Genomic DNA, 8,636 nt, shown 5'->3' on the forward strand with positions numbered 1-8,636 from the left:
ATACTTGTCTAATTTTCTTACTTTTATTATTGCTTGTTACTATATAGTGCGATGGTTTTGGTATCCACCCCCGTCGACCCTCATCCTGTCTATGACTCGGATGTGGTATATATTATCTTTTATAACTATTTGGTTCATTTATTGTTTATGAAAATTATGCTGACCAACGTGACATAGATTTTATTTATCTAGGAGGTATGTGAACTGGAAATTCCAACCGACCCTATTGTCGAGAGGTTAAATTTAGTTGAAGAAGAAAACAATTACTTGAAGGAAAAACTAAAAAATTGAGGAGGAGAAGATGATATTGGAGTTGCATGTTGCGCATGTCGTCGATGATCACAAGATCAACATGGATGCAATGCGTTTGAAGATTAGAAAGATTAGAAAATATGCCACTCATACCGAGGCTTGGTATCATTATGCCGTTGGATCAATTGTTACCTTGGTTGCGATTATGATCGCATTTGTTGTTGCGTTGAAATGTTTTACATAGTTTCAATGTATGGTTTAATTAGATGCTCTGGAGAGCTATATGTTGTTCAATGAGAACTATGTATGTACTTTGGTTTTAATGTGATGATGAACTTCTATTAATTTGGTCACTTATCTATCCATGATGTTTTGTAATGGTTTTTGACACACTTAATTATATATAATGCACGCAGATGAACTGACAATGGATGTACGGTGACAGACACGCCTCCGGGTACATTAAGGGCGTGCATAATTTTCTCGAAGTGGCTGAGGAAAACAAGCAGAATGGTTTTATGTGTTGTCCATGCCCTATATGTGGGAATACGAAGTCTTACTCTGACCGGAAAATCCTTCATAGCCACCTGATTTATAAGGGTTTCATGCCACACTATAATGTTTGGACCAAGCATGGAGAAATAGGGGTTATGATGGAAGACAGCGAAGAAGAAGAGGACGATGAAAACTATGTGCCCCCTAAATGCGGTGATGCTGCAACGGGGGAAGCTGCTGAAGATCAAGAGGAACCATACGATGTGCCCGGTGATGATCTCCGCCGGGTCATTGTTGATGCAAGGAGATAGTGCGAAAGTCAAAAGGAGAAGCTGAAGTTCGATCGCATATTAGAGGATCACAAAAAAGGGTTGTACCCCAATTGCGAAGATGGCAACACAAAGCTCGGTACCGTACTGGAACTGCTGCAGTGGAAGGCGGAGAATGCTGTGCCTGACAAAGGATTTGAGAAGCTATTGAAAATATTGAAGAAGAAGCTTCCAAAGGATAACGAATTACCCGACGGTACGTACGCAACAAAGAAGGTCGTATGCCCTCTAGGATTGGAGGTGCAAAATATACATGCATGCCCTAATGACTGCATCCTCTACCGCGGTGCGTACGAGGATTTGAATGCATGCCCGGTATGCGGTGCATTGCGGTATAAGATCCGACGAGATCACCCTGGTGATGTTGACGGCGAGACCCCAGGAAGAGGGTTCCTGCCAAGGTGATGTGGTATGCTCCTATAATACCACGGTTGAAACGTCTATTCAGAAACAAAGATCATGCCAAGTTGATGCGATGGCACAGAGAGGACCATAAGAAAGACGAGAAGTTGAGAGCACCCGCTGACGGGTCGCAGTGGAGAAAAATCGAGAGAAAGTATCGGACTGAGTTTGCAGGTGACCCAAGGAACATATGGTTTGGTTTAAGCGCGGATGGCATTAATACTTTTGGGGAGCAGAGCAGCAATCACAGCACCTGGCCCATGACTCTATGTATGTATAACCTTCCTCCTTAGATGTGCATGAAGCGGAAGTTCATTATGATGCCAGTTCTCATCCAAGGCCCTAAGCAACCCGGCAATGACATTAATGTGTACCTAAGGCCATTAGTTGAAGAACTTTTATAGCTGTGGAATGGAAACGGTGTACGTGTGTGGGATGAGCACAAACAGGAGGAATTTAACCTGCATGCGTTGCTGTTTGTAACCATCAATGATTGGCCCGCTCTCAGTAACATTTCAGGACAGACAAACAAGGGATACCACACATTCACACACTGTTTAGCTGACATCAAAAGTATATACCTGGACAAATGCAGGAAGAATGTGTACCTGGGACATCATCGATTTCTTCCGGCCAACCATCAATGTCGAAAGAAAGGCAAGCATTTCAATGACGAGGCAAATCACCGGAAGAAGCCCGCCATGCGTACCGGTGATCACGTACTTGCTATGGCCAATGATTTACACATAATATTTGAAAAGGGTCCTGACGGACTATCTATTCCAAATGACGCTGAGGGACGCGCGCCCATGTGGAAGAAGAAATCTATATTTTGGGACCTACCCTACTGGAAAGACCTAGAGGTCCGCTCTTCAATCGACGTGATGCACGCACCGAAGAACCTTTGCAGGAACCTTCTAGGCTTCTTGGGCGTGTATGGGAAGACAAAAGATACACCGAAGGCATGGGAGGACTTGCAACATTTGCACGAAAAAGACGGCATGCCTCCAAAGTAGTATGAATAGGTCCTGCCAGCTACGCTCTTACCAAAGAAGAGAAGGAAATCTTCTTTGAATGCCTGCTCAGTATGAAGGCCCCATTTGGCTTCTCATCGAATATAAAGGGAATAATAAATATGCCAGAGAAAAAGTTTCAGAACCTAAAGTCTCATGACTGCCATGTGATTATGACGCAACTGCTTCCGGTTGCATTGAGGGGGCTTCTACTGAAAAACGTCTGATTGGCCATTGTGAAGCTATGCGCATTCCTCAATGCAATCTCTCAAAAGGTGATCGATCCAGAAATCATACCAAGGCTAAGGAGTGATGTGGCGCAATATCTTGTTAGTTTCGAGATGGTGTCCCCACCATCCTTCTTCAATATCATGACACACGTCCTAGTTCCTCTAGTCAACGAGATTGTCGTTTTGGGCCCCGTATTTCTACACAACATGTTCCCCTTTGAGAGGTTCATGGGAGTCCTAAAGAAATATGTCCGTAACCGCACTAGGCCAGAAGGAAGCATCTCCATGGGCCATCAAACAGAGGATGTCATTGGGTTTTGTGTTGACTTCATTCATGGCCTTAAGATTGGTCTCCCTTACTCGTGGTATGAGGGGAGACTAACTGGAAAAGGCATGCTAGGAGGGGACTCAATAATATGCAGGGACGGGCATTCTTGATCTCAAGCACACTACACAGTTCTACAGAACTCTACCTTGGTGACCCCGTATGTCGATGAACACAAGAACAGTCTACGCTCCAAACACCTAGAGCAGTGTGATGACTGGATTACATGTGAACACATCAGGGCTTTCGGCAGTTGGTTGGAAACATGTCTCAGAGGTGACAACACTGTTTTTGATGAGTTGTACTCGTTGTCCAGGGGACCATCTTCGACTGTATTGACTTACAAAGGATACGAGATAAATGGGAATACATTTTACACGATCGTGCAAGATCAAAAGAGCACCAACCAAAACAACAGTGTCCGCTTTGATGCAGCAACCAATAGGGTAAAGGACACATATTATAGTCAGATAGTGGACATATGGGAACTTGACTACAGACATGATTTTAAGGTCCCTTTGTTTAAGTGCAAATGGGTCAATCAGTCAGGAGGTGGGTGTAACGTCTCCAACGTATCTATAATTTTTGATTGGTCCATGCTATTATATTATCAACCTTGGATGTTTTATATGCATTTATATACTATTTTATATGATTTTTGGGATGAACCTATTAACCCAGAGCCCAGTGCCAGTTTCTGTTTTTTCCTTGTTTTAGAGTATCGTAGAAAAGGAAAATCAAACGGAGTCCAATTGGCCTGAAACTTCACGGAACTTATTTTTGGAAGGAAAGCAACCTGATAGACTTGGAGTGCACGTCAGGAAAGAAACGAGGGAGCCACGAGGTAGGGGGCGCGCCCACCCCCCTAGGGCGCGCCCTCCACCCTCATGGGCCCCTCGTGGCTCCCCTGACGTACCTCTTCCTCCTATATATACCCATATACCCTAAAACGATCGGGGAGCACAATAGACCGGGAGTTCCTCCGCCAGAAGCCTCCGTAGCCACCAAAAGCCAATCTAGACCCGTTCCGGCACCCTGCCGGAGGGGGAATCCCTCTCCGGTGGCCATCTTCATCATCCCGGTGCTCTCCATGACGAGGAGGGAGTAGTTCTCCCTTGGGGGTGAGGGTATGTACCAGTAGCTATGTGTTTGATCTCTCTCTCTCGTGTTCTTGAGGTGATACGATCTTGATGTATCGCGAGCTTTGCTATTATAGTTGGATCTTATGATGTTTTCTTCCCCCCTCTACTCTCTTGTAATGGATTGAGTTTCCCCTTTGAAGTTATCTTATCGGATTGAGTCTTTAAAGATTTGAGAACACTTGATGTATGTCTTGTCGTGCATATCTGTGGTGACAATGGGATATCACGTGATTCACTTGATATATGTTTTGGTGATCAACTTGCGGGTTCTGGCCATGAACCTATGCATAGGTGTTGGCACACATTTTCGTCGTGATTCTCCGGTAGAAACTTTGGGGCACTCTTTGAGGTTCTATGTGTTGGTTGAATAGATGAATCTGAGATTGTGTGATGCATATCGTATAATCATACCCATGAATACTTGAGGTGACATTGGAGTATCTAGGTGACATTAGGGTTTTGGTTGATTTGTGTCTTAAGGTGTTATTCTAGTACGAACTCTAGGGCTGTTTGTGACACTTATAGGAATAGCCCAATGGATTGATTGGAAAGAATAACTTTGAGGTGGTTTCGTACCCTACCACAATCTCTTTGTTCGTTCTCCGCTATTAGTGACTTTGGAGTGACTCTTTGTGGCATGTTGAGGGATATTTATGTGATCCAATTATGTTATTATTGTTGATAGAACTTGCACTAGTGAAAGTTGTTGGGGAACATAGTAATTTCAAAAAAATTCCTACGCACACGCAAGATCATGGTGATGCATAGCAACAAGAGGGGAGAGTGTTGTCTACGTACCCTCGTAGACCGTTCGCGGAAGCGTTATATCAACGCGATTGATGTAGTCGTACGTCTTCATGTCTGACCGATCCAAGTACCGAAAGCACGGCACCTCTGAGTTATGCACATGTTCGGCTCGGTGACATCCTCGCCTTCTCGATCCAGCAAGAGGGGCGAAGTAGTAGATGAGTTCCGGCAGCACGACGACGTGGTGACAGTGTTGGTGAAGAACAATCTCCACAGGGCTTTGCCTAAGCACTACGAAAACTATGACGGAGGATAAACTAGAGGGGACGGGGTTGCCGGCACACGACTTGGTGTTTCTTGATGTCTTTGGTGCTATCCCTACCCCTATATTTATATGTTGAGCCCTGGGGTCGAAACTTGGAGTAAAAGCCTCCTCAAAGTCGGTTTCACCCGAAAGGCAGGAGTCCTTCTCGGACTCCAGGGCTAGACGCCAGGGTTCCCGGTGTCTACCCCCTAGACGCGAGTGTTCCTGGCGTCTAGCCTCTGGTCTCCGCAAAACTTCCTTTTGCACTTTCCAAAAGCCTCGTGGGCTTTCCCCTTTGGCCCAGATAAAGTGTTCTCGTGCCCAAACATTTCGGGAAACATCCGGAACCCCTTCCGGTGAATTCCGGAACCCTTCCGGAGATCAAACACTACTATCCCATATATCAAACTTTATCTCCGGACCATTCTGGAGTTGCTCGTCATGTCCGTGATCTCATCCCGGACTCCGAACAACATTCGGTCATCAACATACATAACTCATATAGTACTATATCGTCAATGAATGTTAAGCGTGCGGACCCTATGGGTTCAAGAACTATGTAGACATGACCAAGACACCTCTCTGGTTAATAACCAATAGCGGGACCTGGATGCCCATATTGGCTCCTACATATTCTACGAAGATCTTTATCGGTCAGACCGCATAACAACATCGTTGTTCCCTTTGTCATCGGTATGCTACTTGCCCGAGATTCGATCGTTGGTATCTCAATACCTAGTTCAATCTCGTTACCGGCAAGTCTCTTTACTCGTTTCGTAATACATCATCCCGCAACTAACTCATTAGTTGCAATGCTTGCAAGGCTTATAGTGATGTGCATTACTGAGTGGGCCCAGAGATTCCTCTCTGACAATCGGAGTGACAAATCCTAATCTCGAAATATGCCAACCCAACAAGTACCTTTGGAGACACCTGCAGAGCACCTTTATAATCACCCAGTTACGTTGTGACGTTTGGTGGCACAAAAAGTGTTCCTCCGGTAAACGGGAGTTGCATAATATCATGGTCATAGGAACATGTATAAGTCATGAAGAAAGCAATAGCAACAAACTAAACGATCAAGTGCTAAGCTAACGGAATGGGTCAAGTCAATCACATCATTCTCCTAATGATGTGATCCCGTTAATCAAATGACAACTCATGTCATGGTTAGGAAACTTAACCATCTTTGATCAACGAGCTAGTCAAGTAGAGGCATACTAGTGACACTCTGTTTGTCTATGTATTCACACATGTATTATGTTTCTGGTTAATACAATTCTAGCATGAATAATAAACATTTATCATGAAATAAGGAAATAAATAATAACTTTATTATTGCCTCTAGGGCATATTTCCTTTAGTCTCCCACTTGCACTAGAGTCAATAATCTAGTTCACATCGCCATGTGATTTAATACCAATAGTTCACATCACCATGTGATTAACACCCATAGTTCACATCGACATGTGACCAACACCCAAAGGGTTTACTAGAGTCAATAATCTAGTTCACATCGCTATGTGATTAACACCCAAAGAGTACTAAGGTGTGATCATGTTTTGCTTGTGAGAGAAGTTTAGTCAACGGGTCTGCCACATTCAGATCCGTAAGTATTTTGCAAATTTCTATGTCAACAATGCTCTGCACGGAGCTACTCTAGCTAATTGCTCCCACTTTCAATATGTATCCAGATTGAGATTTAAAGTCATCTGGATCAGTGTCAAAATTTGCATCGGCGTAACCCTTTACAACGAACCTTTTTGTCACCTCCATAATCGAGAAACATATCCTTATTCCACTAAGGATAATTTTGACCGCTGTCCAGTGATCTACTCCTAGATCACTATTGTGCCCCTTGCCAAAATTAGTGTAGGGTATACAATAGATCTGGTACACAACATAGCATATTTTATAGAACCTATGGCCAAGGCATAGGGAATGACTTTCATTCTCTTTCTATCTTCTGCCGTGGTCGGTCTTTGAGTCTTACTCAGTTTCACACCTTGTAACATAGGCAAGAACTCTTTCTTTTACTGTTCCATTTTGAACTACTTCAAAAATTTGTCAAGGTATGTACTCATTGAAAAACTTATCAAGCGTCTTGATCTATCTCTATAGATCTTGATGCTCAATATGTAAGCAGCTTCACCGAGGTCTTTCTTTGAAAAGCTCCTTTCAAACACTCCTTTATGCTATGCAGAATAATTCTACATTATCTCTGATCAACAATATGTCATTCACATATACTTATCAGAAATGATGTAGTGCTCCCACTCACTTTCTTGTAAATATAGGCTTCACTACAAGTCTGTATAAAACTATATGCTTTGATCAACTTATCAAAGTGTATATTCCAACTCCGAGATGCTTGCACCAGTCCATAGATGGATTGCTGGAGCTTGCATATTTTGTTAGCACCTTTAGGATTGACAAAACCTTCTAGTTGCATCATATACAACTCTTCTTTAATAAATCCATTAAGGAATGCAGTTTTGTTTATCCATTTGCCAGATTTCATAAAATGTGGCAATTGCTTACATGATTCGGACAGACTTAAGCATAGATACGAGTGAGAAACTCTCATCGTAGTCAGCACCTTGAACTTGTCAAAAACCTTTTGCGACAATTCTAGCTTTGTAGATAGTAACACTACTATCAACATCCGTCTTCCTCTTGAAGATCCATTTAATCTCAATGGCTCGCTGATCTTTGGGAAAGTCAATCAAAGTCCATACTTTGTTCTTATACATGGATCTCATCTCAGATTTCATGGCCTCAAGCCATTTCGTGGAATCTGGGCTCATCATCGCTTCCTCATAGTTCGTAGGTTCGTCATGGTCAAGTAACATGACCTCCAGAACAGGATTACCGTACCACTCTGGTGCGGATCTCACTCTGGTTTACCTACGAGGTTCGGTAGTAACTTGATATGAAGTTACATGATCATCATCATTAGCTTCCTCACTAATTGGTGTAAGAGTCACAGAAACAGATTTCTGTAATGAACTCCTTTCCAATAAGGGAGCAGGTACAGTTACCTCTTCAAGTTCTACTTTCCTCCCACTCACTTCTTTCGAGAGAAACTCCTTCTCTAGAAAGGATCCATTCTCAGCAATGAATATCTTTCCTTCGGATCTGTGATAGAAGGTGTACCCAACATTTTCTTTTGCGTATCCTATGAAGACACACTTCTCCGATTTGGGTTTGAGCTTATCAGGTTGAAACTTTTCCACATAAGCATTGCAACCTCAAACTTTAAGAAACGACAACTTTGGTTTCTTGCCAAACCACAGTTCATACGGTGTCGCCTCAACGGATTTAGATGGTGCCCTTTTTAATGTGAATGTAGCTGTCTCTAATGCATAATCCTAAAACGATAGTGGTAAATTGGTAA

The sequence above is a fragment of the Triticum aestivum genome, chromosome 2A, assembly GCF_018294505.1.
Source record: "Triticum aestivum cultivar Chinese Spring chromosome 2A, IWGSC CS RefSeq v2.1, whole genome shotgun sequence".
Taxonomy (NCBI): domain Eukaryota; kingdom Viridiplantae; phylum Streptophyta; class Magnoliopsida; order Poales; family Poaceae; genus Triticum; species Triticum aestivum.